This window comes from Saccopteryx bilineata, chromosome 11 (assembly GCF_036850765.1).
Source record: "Saccopteryx bilineata isolate mSacBil1 chromosome 11, mSacBil1_pri_phased_curated, whole genome shotgun sequence".
Taxonomy (NCBI): Eukaryota; Metazoa; Chordata; class Mammalia; order Chiroptera; family Emballonuridae; genus Saccopteryx; species Saccopteryx bilineata.
The window spans coordinates 71,805,059-71,820,963 of NC_089500.1; the positions used below are offsets into that span (position 1 = coordinate 71,805,059).

The 15,905-nt window shown below is 44.8% G+C and overlaps 1 protein-coding gene across 3 annotated transcripts in view; it reads right to left on the bottom strand.

The window, feature by feature from the left end:
- The window catches only part of GPSM2 (G protein signaling modulator 2), a 57,423-nt gene extending 47,126 nt beyond the window's left edge, over window positions 1-10,297 (bottom strand). For all 3 annotated transcript variants that reach the window (XM_066246524.1, XM_066246525.1, XM_066246523.1), the window contains exon 1: window positions 10,041-10,297. The gene's annotated coding sequence lies outside the window, so the exon portion shown is untranslated. The remainder of the gene's footprint in view (window positions 1-10,040) is intronic.
- Window positions 10,298-15,905: the final 5,608 nt, after the last annotated feature.

Sequence of the window (15,905 nt, forward strand, 5' to 3'; positions counted from 1 at the left end):
AAAGAGAAGTGACGACCGACATCACTAAAATACAACGGGCTATAAGAAAATGCTACAATCAATCATAGGCCAACAAACTGGACAACCTGGGGAAAAATGGATTAATTCCTAGGAACATACTATTTTTGAAGGTTGAACCAGGAAACAGAATCCAAACACAGTGATAACTACTAATGAAATTGAATTAGTAATCAAAAAAACTCCCAACAAAAAACCCTGACCAGATAGCTTCACAGGTGGATTTTAGCAAACATTCAAAGAATTAATACCTAACCTCCTCAAACTATTCCAAAAAAAAACTGAAGAGAAGGGAAGCCTCCCAAACTCACTTTACAGGCCAGCATTGCCCTGATATCAAGTGTAGGCAAAGACATTATCTCTCTGCTGAACACAGACGTAAAAATTCTCAAATATTAGTAAACCCATTCAGCAATACACTAAAAAAATCATACATCATGATCAAGTGAGATTTACTCTCACGATGCCAGGCTGGTACAGTATCCACAGGCCAATTAACAGGACACACTACATAAACAAAATAAAGGATAAAAATCATATGATCACATCAACAGATGTGGAAGAAGCATTTGACAAAATCCAACATCCGTTCATGATGAGAGGGGGGACAGAGAAGAGGGGCGACAGCTGAACAGGAAGAGGGATTAAGATATACAGGTTGCCAGTTATAAAAACAGCCCCCTGGGATGTAAAGCACAGCACAGGGCATGGAGTCAAGAACATTGTAATAGCCGTGCACAGTGCCAGGTGAGTACTAGACTTACCGTGGGTGATCACTTCATCAGTCATAACAATGCCCAACCACTACATTGTACACCTGAAACTAATAACATTGTATGTCAACTGTAACTGGAAAATTGTTTAATTAGGTAAGGGATTTCCAGTATTGAGGCCTGATGGAACAGTAGCAACAGACACAGTGACTGACAAATTGGATTGCAAGAGTGATACTTCAGAGAGGAGAAATAATGGGATACTTTACATTAAACTTGCACTTGGTAAAGTGCTATATTCACAAATAATAGCTGAAAAAATAAAGAAAATCAAGATTGAGATAAACTGAAATCAATAAAATTTGATAAATGGCAAAGGATGGGGTTGTAGACTAGAAATGAGCGGCTGATATTCCTGAGTTTTTGCACAGCTTTAAAACTAAATTTTTTGCCTTGGCCGGTTGGCTCAGTGGTAGAGCGTCGGCCTGGCGTGCAGGAGTCCGGGGTTCGATTTCCAGCCAGGGCACACAGGAGAAGCGCCCATCTGCTTCTCCACCCATCCCCCTCTCCTTCCTCTCTGTCTCTCTCTTCCCCTCCCGCAGCCAAGGCTCCACTGGAGCAAGGTTGGCCCGGGCGCTGGGGATGGCTCTATGGCCTCTGCCTCAGGCACTAGAATGGCTCTGGTTGCAGCAGAGCAATGCCCCAGATGGGCAGAGCATCGCCCCCTGGTGGGCATGCTGGTGGATCCCGGTCGGGCGCATGTGGGAGTCTGTTTGACTGTCTCCCCGTTTACAACTTCAGAAAATACAAAAAAAAAAAAAAAATTAAAAAAAAAAACTAAAATTTTTAAAAAGTACCAATGAGATCTAAATGTTATCACTGCAATGAGTCAGTAGCAAAATTAGAGAAACTGTAATAGGAGAAAAAAATTAAAGCAATGCATAACAGTTCTGATTCTTTATTCAACACAATCTATAAGCCAATAACATAATCAAGCTGTTGCATAATACTGTCAACTAAAGATAACTCAAGATAATGTGTGTGCATATCTACCTTTATCTATACTGTTGAAGATGGCTTTCATGTTAACTGATGTCATATATATCAAATGTGAGTTACACAGCCCCAAATAATAACAATTACAGCACTTAGTCAAGCAAATCATTTTATTTGCTATCATTTTGCAGAAACACAAATTTGCTACAGGTTATGCTGTAAAACTGTATCAATAAAGTTTGCCTTAAGCAAATATATACTACTACAGCATGTACTCCAATTAAGGCTAAGTCTTCATTTTTTGCTTATCTTGAAGTCTGCAATAATCAGTTTTAGTCTGTGAAATGTTAGGACAAGTTAGTTTAGAAAACAAGGGTAACTAATAGTGTAACTGCTGGCACATACACGTTTTTATAATTTTTTTAAATAAGCCCTTTGTGACTCTCAATTAGCTAAACAAACAGAATTTCAAAATATAGATTAAAATGGTTCTAGACTCCAAATAAATCTATATCTTAGAGGCGTACTCCCCAGTGAGAAGGGTTCCCAAGTGGGTCTGAAATTAATTCTCATGGGTCATTATGAAAGGTATCCAATACATGTAAAATAAAGGCGCTATTAATTTCAAACTCATTTTTATTCTTGGCATATTTTTTTTTAAATATAGGTAAGGTACAGAGCTGTGGACATTAAAAATATAAAACAATGAATGCAACCATTTCAGTGTACTAAAATCCAAAATCAATTCTAGTAATATAAAATAAGAATTGCTTTTCATTTTCAAATGTTTACACCTAAAAGCTCACCATTCTAAACAGCTGACTCACAGTAGTTCCCCTTACATGCAGTTTTGCTTTCTGCAGTTTCAGTTACCTGCGGTCAACCGTAGTCCAAAAACATTAAGTGAAAAATTCCAGAAACAACAATTCACAAATGTTATATTGCACGCCGTTCTGAGAAGCATGGTGGACTCTCTCACGTCCCCCCTCCCCAGCAGGGAACGTGAATCCTCCCTGGGCCAGCGCACGCCTCCCCTCCTCAGTCACTCAGCGTCCTCCACTGTGATCCGCTTGAGTGCAGCGCACACCTGCTTGTGTTCAACGGCCCCAAAGGGCAGGAGTAGTGATGCTGGCAATTCGGATATGCCAGAGAGACTGTAAAGTGCTTCCTTCATGAAAAAGTATGTTTTTACAGGGAAAAAACAATAAATACAGGGTTTAACTATCCCTGGTTTCAGGCATCCACTGGGGGTCTTAGAACCAATCCATCCCCCAAGGGTAAGTGGGGACTACTGTATACATAAACTTCCCGTTTGTTTGTTTGTTTTTATTTTTCTGAAGCTGGAAACGGGGAGAGACAGTCAGACTCCCGCATGCTCCTGACCAGGATCCACCCGGCACGCCCACCAGGGGCGACACTCTGCCCACCAGGGGGCGATGCTCTGCCCCTCCAGGGGGTCGCTCTGGTGACCAGAACCACTTTAGCGCCTGGGGCAGAGGCCAAGGAGCCATCCCCAGCGCCTGGGCCATCTTTGCTCCAATGGAGCTTTGGCTGCGGGAGGGGAAGAGAGAGACAGAGAGGAAGGGGGGGGGTGGAGAAGCAAATGGGCGCTTCTCCTATGTGCCCTGGCCGGGAATCGAACCCGGGTCCCCCGCACGCCAGGCCGACGCTCTACTGCTGAGCCAACTGGCCAGGGCCAACTTCCCGTTTTAGTGAGGAACATTTATATTTTTATCCATCACATATCGCTAAAAGGACACCACAGAATTATACTTCCTGCACAACCAAAATACTAATGAAAGCCATATATGAAATTTCAAACTAGATAAATACTAAAACAAAATGTCATCTACAAGAAAGATTTGACTATTTCAAGCCTTCCTCTTAGCAGTGCGATTGAACAGTGAGGATGGCCGAGTGTAAGTGCACTGTGTGAGGAATGCACAGTATCTGTAACTCTGCTCAGTCTCCAACCGCTCCGCAGTAGGCACTAGGGCTGGGTCACTACTGCAGAGGCACCAGGGCTGGGTCACTACTGCAGAGGCACCAGGGCTGGGTCACTACTGCAGAGGCACCAGGGCTGGGTCACTGCTGCGGAGGCACCAGGGCTGGGTCACTACTGCAGAGGCACCAGGGCTGGGTCACTACTGCGGAGGCACCAGGGCTGGGTCACTACTGCGGAGGCACCAGCAGGTATCTTGACTTCCAAGGGTCTGACGGTCCATGGCCACTTAGGAAGAAGCTGAATACTGAATGTTTTTCGTGACATTGTAAACTAGAAAGGGGCTCTCTTTTCATTTTTATATTGATTTGAGAGAGAGAGAAAGGCTGAGATAGAGAGGGATGGAGGGAACGAGGGAGAGGAAGGGAGAGAGAGAAGCATCAATTTGCTGCTCCACTTATTTATGCATTCATTTGGTTGATTCTTGTATGTGCCCTGACTGGGTGTAGAACCCACAACCTTGGCGTATCAAGGTCATGCTCTAGCTACCCGGCCAGGGCTAAGGAGCCTTATATATAAATCATCAATGGAATCCATCTGAATTACGCCAGTGAAACACTAATTCAAAGTGCTGCTTTGTGGCCCTGGCTGGATAGAGCAGTTGGTTGGTGTGTCATCTACATGCGCCAGGGCTGTGGGTTCAATCCCTGGTCAGGGCACATAGAAGAATCAACCGGTGAATGTGTGGGTAGGTGGAACAGCAGGTTGATGTCACTCTTTCTCCCACTCTCTCTAAAATCAATAAATTAAACTACTGTTTTGTAATCACTATGCTCAGTAATCACAATTCAATAGAGGATGAAGCAGTTGCTTAAAAATTCCAAGGACAAGCCCTGGCGGGTTAACTCAGTAGGTAGAACAACAAATGAATGCTTCCCGGTCTCTCTCGTTCTCAAAAGAATAAATAAGTAAATAAATTCAAGAAAGTTATTTTATGCAAAATCCCTAATCTTGGCTACCTTTACCCTTGTGAAGCAGCAACTGAATCAAAAGTCCTGTTCCAACAAGATTACTTATTTACATTTAAAAATATAAATGTGTGCCCTGGCTGGTTGGCTCAGTGGTAGAGCGTCGGCCTGGTGTGCAGAAGTCCAGGGTTCGATTCCCGGCCAGGGCACACAGGAGAAGCGCCCATCTGCTTCTCCACCCCTCCCCCTCTCCTTCCTCTCTGTCTCTCTCTTCCCCTCCCGCAGCCAAGGCTCCATTGGAGCGAAGATGGCCCGGGCACTGGGGATGGCTCCTTGGCCTCTGCCCCAGGCGCTAGAGTGGCTCTGGTCGCAACAGAGCGACGCCCCGGAGGGGCAGAGCATCGCCCCCTGGTGGGCGTGCCGGGTGGATCCTGGTCTGGTGCATGCGGGAGTCTGTCTATCCCCGTTTCCAGCTTCAGAAAAATACAAAAAAAATAATAACAATAATAAAAAAATAAATAAATAAAAATATAAATGTGTTCAACTATAAGGGAAAAAGGAATATATTCATTAGAATAAACTAGTATTTTTATCCCTATTATTTGGTTTTATTTCTTATCAAACTGAAGCCCATAGTTTGCAAAAATATAATGTTAATTCTCCCTCCTATAAGACAACTTTAGAGATGGTCCTTTTAATCCATTAGTAAAATTAGTAACCTTTTGCAAGTCTCTAACTTGCATAAGAAAAATGCAAAATTTTCTAGTTATTATAAACACAAAATTCTGAATACATATACATATTATAATACCAAGTTTATAAAAACACATTGATGACTTTAAAAAAGGACATTTAAAATTTTAATCAATGCCAATTATATTTTCAGTGCTTTCCAAATGATTGTTTAGGTTATAAGATGAAGGGATCACAAGAAAATGTCTGCAATCCAAAAACACTGACCATTCACACTAATCAATCAATGAAACAACTTCTAAAACAACCCAATTTCTATTTTATTTTATTTATTTATTTTTTACAGAGACAGAGAGTGAGTCAGAGAGAGGGATAGACAGGAACACACAGACAGGAACACACAGACAGGAACAGAGAGATATGAGAAGCATCAATCATTAGTTTTTCATTGTGCATTGCAACACCTTAGTTGCTCATTGATTGCTCTCTCATATGTGCCTTGACCGTGGGCCTTCAGCAGACCGAGTAACCCCTTGCTGGAGCCAGAGACCTTGAGCTCAAGCTGGTGGGCTTTTGCTCAAACCAGATGAGTCCACGCTCAAGCTGGTGACCTCGGGGTCTCGAACCTGGGCCCTCTGCATCCCAGTCCGACGCTCTATCCACTGCGCCACCATCTGGTCAGGCACAACCCAATTTCTAAAACAAAAACAAACAAAAACCCCTACATACATGTAAGTCCTTGCCCTTTCTGATCCATATGTAATCTTTTGTTAATAAATATAAATTTATTTATTTGTTTTTATCTTTTTAGGGCCTACACAAAATGAACCAACATGACACAATTAATAGGAGCTCTCACACTAGCCAGTTGGCTCAGCGGTAGAGTGTTGGCCCAGTGAGTGGAAGTCCCGGGCTCGATTCCGGTCAGGGCACACAGGTGAAGTGATCATCTCCACCACTCCTCTCTCTCTATTCTCCTCCCACATCCATGGTTCAAACGGTTCCAGCAAGTTGGCTTCAGGCACTGAGGAAAACTCCATGGCTTTGGTTCAGGTGCTAAAAATAGCTTGGTTGCTGAGCAAAGGAGTAGCGGCCCCATAAGGGCAGAGCATTGCCTGCAAGGGGGCTTGCCATGTGGATCACGGTAGGGGTATATGCAGGAGTCTGTTTCTCTGCCTCTTCACCTCTCAATTAAAAAAAAAAAAAAATGGAGCTCAAAGAAGTAAAATTCAAAATAGTTGTATGAAGACAGTATGTCAGAAAAAGATAAATACTAATTAGTAAACAATGGAGAGAACACAACTTTAGAAAAAGTGGTTAGCACATCACGAGATAATATGACCCATAGCCATTTATTAGTACCAATGATGGTCAGCTATCAGCTTAAATCAATTAATATATTTATGAAAAACTCAGAAGTAAAGTAGAAAAAAAGTGGTCCTTTCTTTTTCATTGATTGATTTGTGAGGCGGAGGAGAGGGAAAAAGAACACTGATTTGTAGTTCTACTTATTTATGCATTCAATGGTTCATTCTTGTCTGTGCCCTGACGGGGGATCAGAAGAGACCGGGTGCATGCAGGGTGGTATGGCCGTAGACCTGACTGGGGATCAAACCCACAACCCTGGCATATCAGGACCATGCTCTAAGCTACCTGGCCAGGGCTGAGAAGTGGTCTTTCAACTGAACATTGTTCTTAAGTTAGTAAATGCCAATAAGTCAGTTCTCTTAATAGGACCAGGCAAAACTGTTTTTTGTTTTTGTTTTTGTTTTTTTGTATTTTTCTGAAGTTGGGAACGGGGAAGCAGTCAGACAGACTCCTGCATGCGCCCGACCGGGATCCACCCGGCATGCCCACCAGGGGGCGATGCTCTGCCCATCTGGGGTGTTGCTCTGTTGCAACCAGAGCCATCCTAGCACCTGAGGCAGAGGCCACAGAGCCATCCTCAGCACCCAGGCCAACTTTGCTCCAATGGAGCCTTGGCTGTGAGAGGAGAAGAGAGAGACAGAGAGGAAGGAGAGGGGGAGGGGGAGGGGTGGAGAAGCAGATGGGCGCCCCTCCTGGGTGCCCTGGCCGGGAATCGAACCCGGGACTCCTGCACACCAGGCCTCTACCACTGAGCCAACCGGCCAGGGTCTAAAACTGGTTTTAAATACATTTTTAAGCAGAAATAAAACCCAAATGCAAAAAGATTAGAAATGCCTAAATGGGATCCCTAACAGAGTTTGAACTAAGAATTCTTCACAGGAAAATATAATTGTCTTCTCCTTCCAAAAGTTACACCATTCTTTGCAAAAATGATTCAGTTCAATTTGGTAATGTTAGGAGATGACATGGGAAGGCTGATTCTCGGTAAAAAGGGCTAAGGAAAGCTTTTTGGAAGAAATAAAACCTGTCCTGCACTGTGAAGGACCGGCAGACCTTTGTTGGGTGAATGGAGGGAATGGCTCAGAAGCAGGGGGAGTGGGAAGACACAACATTGCCAGGACAAGCCGGCGGGGAAGGCGTAGGAAGAAAGAAGTCAAAGACTCCTAAACCGGGAGGGACTTGGAATATGCCGCGGCAGCACCTGTCTGGCCTTGTGTTTACATAAGAGGAACCTTACAGTTTTTTAAGGAAGGAATAGCAAAGTTGGATCTGTGTGAAGTCCAACAGGCAGCAACAGATAGGGAGTCAGAACAAGATACTGCAAAAACTCCAGAAACAAATTGCTTTGCACACAATTGACATCCAACAAACTTTTTCGACTTCCTGCCTGGGAAGAACGGAACTATTACAAAGCAGCAAAGATTGCTATAACATTGAGAAAACCACAGTTTAACACACTTCTCTACACTAAAGAGTACATTCACATTCATGTAAATAACTCAGGAAAGTGTTGGGTTTTCTTAAATGTTTTTATAAAGATGATTAAAAAGGATTTTGAAAATGTTATGTGACTTGTAAGGTATTGAAAAAAAGACAGCAGTCCTAAAAGAAAGACTGAAATATTTCTGCACAGTTCACAACAAAACACTGCACCTTCAGGCACCTTAAACACAGGATTATATCCCTCTAATGAATTCCGAAACCTGGGGGAGGTTCAAACACAGCAAAGCAATACCGCATGTGCTCAGGGATCAGACTCTGGTTTGAATATCAGCAGGGCGACTTATTAGTTACATGATTTTACGCTAGTTAAACTCTCAGAGTTGGTTTGGGCATAATGATACTTAACCAACATGTGTTGTGATGATTAGAGACATGATTTATAAAGCGCCTAACCCAGTGCCTGGCTCTGCTACTTAAAAGTACTCCATTAAGCTAGTAGTAACGATAATAGCTGCTGTTGTTACTAGTAAAAAACAAACAAACAAACAAAAGAACATGTCGATTAGACTAGTTTAGAACAACCTCTCTATGGCAGGTTTTCGAACTTATGGCAAATTGTATCTTTTCGGTAAATCTTAGAAATATGTGCTGCTTAAGAACAAGGCCATTAAAAAAAAAAGTCAATAGCTTATCTTTGCTGTAATTAGCCTACTAAGTCTGAGATTTATTTTAAACTATAACATTTGTAACACCCAATGCTGATTTAAAAACGGAAGAAAATACAACTGCTTATCTAGCCAAAGAGGACTTTGGGGGAAAAGCCTCTACCACAATACCACACAGCTTTTAACTTTGTAGCCGCTCCACTCCTTCCAGAAATAATAGCAGGAGAAAGAGCTGGCTGGAGCGAATCCACGCTGAGGTGTCAAGAAGCGCAGGTTCGAGACTGTCCCTCAACCCGAGCCCCCCCCCCCCTTTACACACAGCCAGGTCACCAACAGTGACCTTCCCTGCAAGCTGCTTACTCACTTCTAAACCATCAGCCACAGCTGCTTCTCGAATAGAGCCAGCGCAAGCAGGAGTGGTTCTTATCAGCGGCGACCGCGCTGGCGGTTGGTTATCAGGCAGTAAATCTTCGGTGCACCCGTCTCAAGTGGCAGCTAGAAAACTCAGCTCGCCGAGTGGGTGACCTTCCCGCACGCACCACTGCCGACTCCTCCACAGGCCGACAGAAAAGGGAGCCAAGAACCTACGCTTGGGTTAAATTATGCATTAAGGCAAAATTTCCATCCTGACTCGTCTTTAATCAACTTCAAATGATACTATGTACCGTAGTTAAAAGGACCTACCTGGCTACCATTCAAACAAGGAAACTACAGGCTGTCTGTCCACTTTTTCCTACTCGAAGATATTCTACAGAGTTTCAGGAAAGGGCTTTCTTACCCTTCTAGGCTTACTAAAACTTTGTGCAGCAACGACCAGTTTCCACGGTAAACCGATGGGAGGGGCCCCAAGGGTCCCGAATTCCGGGGTGGTAAACGCAGGTGGCTGCTGCACGCGCACGGCTCCAGGTGCATGCGATCGGCCCGGGGTGCAATTCCACGGGGCTGAGGGTTTTTAACGTATGTGACTCATACTCAGAAAACACCGAAAGTCACTGTGTCCCATTCTACTTTTTATTTTAAATGAGCAGCGAGCGCAGCTGTTAAGCTCCAGCCGCGTTTAAAAACCGACGAGAACGCGGCTGAGCCCCGTCCTGGAGCGGCTCCTCTGCCCCGTCCCGGCCGGGGCGGGCCACGAACAAAGGCGGTCGCCCCCAAACCCCGGCCGCAGAGCCCACCCCGCGCGCGCACACTCCCTGTCACCCCCCTCCACCCCAAACGCGCCCCTGGGACTCACCTCCCGCGGGCCGGCGGGTCCGGAGGGCGGCGGACGAGGAGAAGCTGCAGCAGCCGCCGCCTCGGACGACAGGCGGGTGGCCGCGTCCCTTCCCCCGGCGGGTCCCGCCGCGGGCGCCTGGCCAGGCAGGGGCACCTCGGGAGGCCCGAGCGCCCGCCGCTGCGACAGGTCACGTGAGCCAGAGCTCCCAGGGCTCTCCTCTCCCGCCCCGCAGGTCCCACCGCTGCCAGGGGTCCCACAGCACCGCCCACCCTTACTGGGCCCTCTGCGCCTGCGCTACAGTGCCAGTCGCTCCCATTCAAACCGACAACGCCCCGCGTCTTTCGGACCAGCCAATGGCCGGCGCGGGGGGCGGGGCCGGGTGGGGAGGGGCGGGGCTTTGCGTGTCAGTGTGAGCTGGAGCCCAGGGGGCCTGGGTCCTCCCGTGCTCTCGGATCTGTCTGCGACCACCAAAGTGACGTTGCTTTCCTGTCCTCTTATTTCTTCTTTAAACACTAATTTGTGGGTGGAGCAACAGATATCGTCCCAAAAGAGTTCTTCAGAGACGGTATGAAGTCCAGACCCCTTTAAAAGATGGAGCCCCAAACAAGTGCCTCCTGCCCTTAGGGCTCTTCAAGGCCTGAGAACCGGTCCCCCAAGTGGGATTTGCGGGTTGAGAAAAAGAGGCCTCTGTGAAAGGAACAGAGAGACCGTGTGAAGGTCTGAACAAGGCGGCCTCAGTTCTGGAGGCTGTCACATCCTGGCGTTGGCAGCTGTTAAAAAAGCAAACTTAGGTGGTTCCCGGGAAACCTGGGTGGCGGTTTTACTCAGTTACAGGGTAGCTACATTCCAAATACATTGGGCAGAATAAATCTTATTTCCATTCACTCCCTCTCCCTATCACGTTAATGAAAAAATAGGTGTCAAGATTGTTCTTCACAAAAATACCAAGACTAGAGTTTCTCTGGGCTAAAGAATATGACCGATTTACTGAGACTATTTCTCCAATAGATAATACTCTATGAAATGAAATGTAAATGCTTCTGTAAGCTTCAGGGTATGTTAAAGAAACCCCCAGTTTCAGTCTCTCTGAATGATGGTCATAACCACTGATCCAAACACCATTTCTCAAACTAGTTAAAATAATAGCTGTGGCATCAAACTAGACTTACATTGGAGTCCTGCCTCTGCCACTGACTCGTTCATTGGCCTGGAACAAGTTACCTATCCTAGTTTCCTCAACTGTAAAATGCAGTAAGTCTTCTTTCCATAAGCGTGGTTGTTATGCTTCAGCGAGGTAAGTTTTAAGTGGTTAACACAGTGCTCTCAGTAAATGATAGCTATTATCATTATTGTCAACAACTACCTTTAATATCAGGTACTCAAAAACAACCACTGAATTAGCTGTCTGTGCTATCTCACACGTAGCATTAAGATTCCTTCTTACTCATAAATTCTTTCCTGGGTGTTGATGTGAAAGCCACAAAGAAAATATATCAAGTTAGACATGTCCACTGAATCATTACTTCCCCCTTGCAAATCTTTTCCAACACATGTGATTTCCTATCACCCAGATTAGTTATCTCCATCTTTTTCAAGTTGAATTATCTTTTAAATGATCTCTATAAAGGCATGAATCAGATTACATCACTCTTCTACTTGAGAAGTGACCTCACATTTGATTTAAAATAAAATCTCAATTTCCTACCATGGCCCACAAAGCCTCAGTCATCTTGTCCTGATCACCCTGTCCCCTCCTGCCCCCCCCACTTCCAAGAACCCCAGAACAGACCAGGTCTCGGGGTTCCCTGGCTGTTCCCTCTGCCTAGATATTTGTCCCCAGGCTCTTTCAACGGCTGGCTCGCTTTCTGCCCTCACTTTCAGCTTACTCATTACGCTATCCAGCAAGTATTTAGTTTCTGCTACGTGTCAGGAACCGTTCTAGGTGCTGGGAACATAGCAATGAGCAAGACAGGACACAGCCCCTGCTCTCATGGAGTTCAGTAAAAATAAGAAAAATATCCGGTTGTGAGAAGTATCAGGCAGAGACGCCAAGGTTGGGTGATGTGAGGGTCAGGGACCGAGGGACCGCTTTACACTGAGGGTCCAGGGAAGAAAGGTCCCTGTGAGAGGACGGTATTCAAATGAGATTTGAATGATAAGAAGGAGGCAATTTTTAAGCAAAGCTCAGGGAAGAGCTCATCAGGCAAGGGGCACAGCTAATGCCAAGTCCTGTGAGGACAAGTCTTGTGGGTTTGAGAATCTGGGCGCGGGCCACTGTGCCTTCGGTGAAGCGAGGGAGAAGAGAACATTGGAGACGAGGTCATACCAGGACACAGAGGCCTTCCTTTGGAAGCCAAGCTAACGAGTTTGGGCCTTCTCCTCTAACTGTTGTAGTAGCCAATGGGAAATTTTCAGCATGGGAATGACTTCGTGTGTGTGTGTGGGGGGGGTGTATTTTAAAGAACACTGTGAAACAAATCTAGAATTTGAGACAAATCTACCAGACAACTAGCCTAGACTCTTCTAAAACATCAATGTCATAAAAAGAAAGAAACCAAAAAAGATGAATCTTGATGGAGTCCTGAATCCAAGAGAGAAAGGGGGGAGGGGACCATAAAAGTCATTTAAGAAATAATCAGGGAAATTTTAATATAGATTGTATATTAGATAATATTAGGGCATTACTGTTAATTTGTGACGTGGAATTATGATCGTATAGGAGAATGCATTTTTTACAAAATGTAAGCTGAAATATTTAAGGGTAAAACACTATGACTTTTGTAACGTACATTCAAACAGTTCAGCAAAAAAGAAAGAGAATAAACCAAATTTAACAATTGAGTCTAGTAAAAGATATATGCAGATATATATACATATAGATACACTATTCTTATACTAGTCTATTCATATATTATGCTTTTACCTTTTCTGAAAAATTGGACTTTCTCAGATTAAATAATGAAGAAAATCACTCTGTAGACTTCCATTTCTGACAATAATGACCTAGATACCCTATCCAACTCTCCTGCTGAAAAATGTCCAACCTTATCAATTATCAAAGTATTGCAAATTGCCCTGGCCGGTTGGCTCAGTGGTAGAGCGTCAGCCTGGCGTGCAGAAGTCCCGGGTTCGATTCCCCGCCAGGGCACACAGGAGAGGCGCCCATCTGCTTCTCCACCCCTCCCCCTCTCCTTCCTCTCTGTCTCTCTCTCTTCCCCTCCCGCAGCCGAGCCTACATTGGAGCAAAAGGTGGTCCGGGCGCTGGGGATGGCTCCTTAGCCTCTGCCCCAGGTGCTAGAGTGGCTCTGGTTGCGACAGAGCGATGCCCCGGATGAGCAGAGCATCGCCCCCTGGTGGGTGTGCCGGGTGGATCCCGGTCGGGCGCATGCGGGAGTCTGTCTGACTGCCTCCCCATTTCCAACTTCAGAAAAATACAAAAAAAAAAAAAAGTATTGCAAATTAAAACAATATTGGGCCTTGGCTGGATAGCTCAGTTGGTTAGAGCATCATCCCAAAGCACAGAGGTTGCCAGTTCAATCCCTGGTCAGGGCACATACAGGAGCAGATTGATGTTCCTGTCTTTCTTTCTCTCCTCCTTCCTCTCTCACTGAAACCAATAAATAAATTTAAAAAATATATATATATATTGGGATACCTTTTTTGTAATTGATAAAGTTTTTTTTAACGTTACTTCTCAGTGTTATATAGACTATATCAATATTCCACTCTATGTCACTTGGGCAGACTTTTTGAAATCAATGTCATATACAGGGTGGGCAAAAGTAGGTTTACAGTTGTGAGTACACAAAACAGAGTTTATTCTTGTATTATTATTTGTTAATTACTTTTTTATTTTCCATACAAACATTTATAAACCTATTTTTGCCCTACCCTGTATTTTAAGAGCATTAAAATATCTATAATCTCTTCTAATACTATCCCACCTAAGAATCAATCCTGAGGAAATAACTTAAAACACAGATGAGGATGTTTACTGTTATTTTAAAACATTGAAAAACTGGATATAACCCACATGCCTGTCATTAGGGAAATGATTAATCACAATACAGCCATGTAGTGGATATAACTATTGAAACCGGTATTTATTTCAAAGTTTTTAATAACATGGGGAAATGTTCTTGATATTAAAAAAATTAAAGCATGTTGCAAAACTATATTATTATAAGCCCAACCATGTAAACCGTTTACTGTACCCTAGAAGGAATTATACTGAAGCATTCTGACTCTTTACATTTTCCTCTACTTTTCACATTTATATAGTAAGCAAAAATACATAAAGCAATAAAAAAAGAAAGGTTAAAAACAAAGAAAAAATTAACATGGACTTGCATATTCCCCATAAGTGTCTCTCTCTGTGGCTTTCTATAAAAAATACTTAGAAATGGCCCTGGCGGTTGGCTCAGTGGTAGAGCATCGGCCTGGAGTGTAGATGTCCTGGGTTCGATTCCCAATCAGGGCACACAGGAGAAGCAACCATCTGCCTTTCCATCTCTCCCCCTTTCATTTCTCTCTCTCTCTCTCTCTCTCTCTCTCTCTCTCTCTCTCTCTCTCTGTCTCTTCCCCTCCTGCAGCCATAGCTCCATTGGCGTGAGTTGCCCCCAGGAGCTGAGGATGGCTCCATGGCCACCTGAGGCACTAAGAAGAGCTCAGGTCGAGCTCAGGTCGCTGAACAAGAGAGCAACGCCCCAGATGGGCAGAGCATTGCCCCCTAGTGGGCTTGCCAGGTAGATCCCGGTCGGGGTGCATGCGGGAGACTGTCTCTGTCTCTGCCTCCCTGCCACTCACTGAATTAAAACAACAACAACAACAACAAAAACAACAACTTAGATATAAAACAGAATTAAGGGCTCAGGGGTAATAGGATAACAGAGAGGCTAGGGTTTGGCGGGGGTGAGGGACTCTGTTCTACAACAGGTTGCCTAACTAACCATTCCTGCACTGAGGGGGTCCCAGGATGCAGAACTTCCTATTTTAAACCCAAGACAGGTGAACCATGCCACGCTTTAGGGACAAAGAAGGTTTACGAAGCCTGACAAGAAAGAGAAGCAAGTAAGCAGTTCAGGGCTTAACCAGGACATAGCCCCATTTTCCTTGGCAAGGTTAACTTTGGGGGTTCTCCAAAATTGAGGTGGACAATATCACCGCTTTCCAGCAGATCTGGAGGCTGCCGGTTAGCAAAGCAAGCCAGGGCTTTTAATTCACGTGGGGTCACGTGCCAGAGAAGTTGCACAATGAAACTTATTAACACCCTATTACTCCAAGGTCACTTAGTAGGGTGGATTGCTTAGGGAGGAAGGGAGAGATGGTCATGACTACCCTAACTTCTAAGAGCCTGTTTGCCTTTAGGATAGTATGCGTACTCAGATGTTCTCCTCTGAAGATAATAAATACCCTCTGTTTTATGACACTATTATTACCACTCTTAATTATAGGATTGCAAACGTGCCCAGAGGTTCCTTTTGACAGGCAAGTCATACGAATCAAAATTGCAGTCAGTTAGCATTCTTTCTACCTTAGTGGTTGGACCCCACCTCAGATAGATGCGCTGACCCTTCCCACCCAATCTCTTTGCTTGTTTGCTTTTGCATCAGTAGGACCTCAGCAGGACAGAAAGAACTAAGCCAGTACTTTCGAGGTGCCTCACCTCCCAGTTAGCTCAAATTCCTTCCATGAAACCAGGCGTACCGCTCCTGCAGATCCTGGCTAGCATGCCGGCGGGACTGTGCAGGGAACAGCAGATCTTTCAGGACTACTGAGCAACACGACCACGACAGTGTCTATGAATTCACTTCATCGCTTCCGCTTACAACCCACTACAACTGCCCCCCACCCCACCCCACCCGTCCACAGGCTCTCCTTCAG